At 44.4% G+C, this 792-nt stretch overlaps 1 pseudogene; it reads left to right on the forward strand.

Moving 5' to 3' along the window:
* Positions 1-216: 216 nt before the first annotated feature.
* Positions 217-792, forward strand: LOC102393960 (annotated as a pseudogene).

Raw genomic sequence — 792 nt, forward strand, 5'->3', positions numbered from 1 at the left:
TTTTTTTGTTACTAGAAAAGACGATAATCTTTCTAATTTTCATTCTTTTAAAAGTACCTTCTCTTCCTGCTCGTTATCAAACGTGTATTTTCCTTATTGTTTAAAATGTGTGTAAGAGGGGACTAGGAGAGGCGTTGGGACACTATTACCGGGTTGGGCGGGCCGGGCTGGGGAGGGGTTTGGGGGTGAGCCCTGGGTCCCGCGCCTGCTGAGGAGATGGATGAGGATGGGCTTCCTCTCATGGGCTCAGGCATAGACTAAGGTGCCAGCTATTCAACAGAAAAGAACGGTGGCATTTCTAAGCGAGTTTGCGCTGCACACTGTACAGTTCCTCAACTGCTTTTCTAGTTTGTGAGAAGAAATTAGCAGACCTTTCTCTTCGTATCCAGCAGATTGAAACAACTCTCAATATTTTAGATGCAACGTTATCATCTATCCCGGCCTACATGATGTCACATTGAAGCATCTCCTGTAAATGTCACTAGGATCACAAATGGAACACATTCTGAAGCCACTTGAGAGCAATCACAGTGGAACAGTTTGCAGGACTCTGGACCACAGCAAAGTGAAGTAACACCAGAAAATCTCTTAACTGTAGCCAAGGATCCAGGATATGTCAGATATCTCAAAATGGTTCAAGTGGGCGCTCCAGTGATGGCGATAAGAAACAAAATGGTATTGGAAGGACTAGACCCAGATTTTCCTGAGAGGCCAAATGATCCAGTGCCTGATGGTGAAGGTGAAAAAAACACAGAAGAAAGTTCAGATGGCGAGTCTTCTTTTAGTGACTAA

The sequence above is a fragment of the Bubalus bubalis genome, chromosome 11 (genome assembly GCF_019923935.1).
Source record: "Bubalus bubalis isolate 160015118507 breed Murrah chromosome 11, NDDB_SH_1, whole genome shotgun sequence".
In the NCBI taxonomy this organism is placed as follows: domain Eukaryota; kingdom Metazoa; phylum Chordata; class Mammalia; order Artiodactyla; family Bovidae; genus Bubalus; species Bubalus bubalis.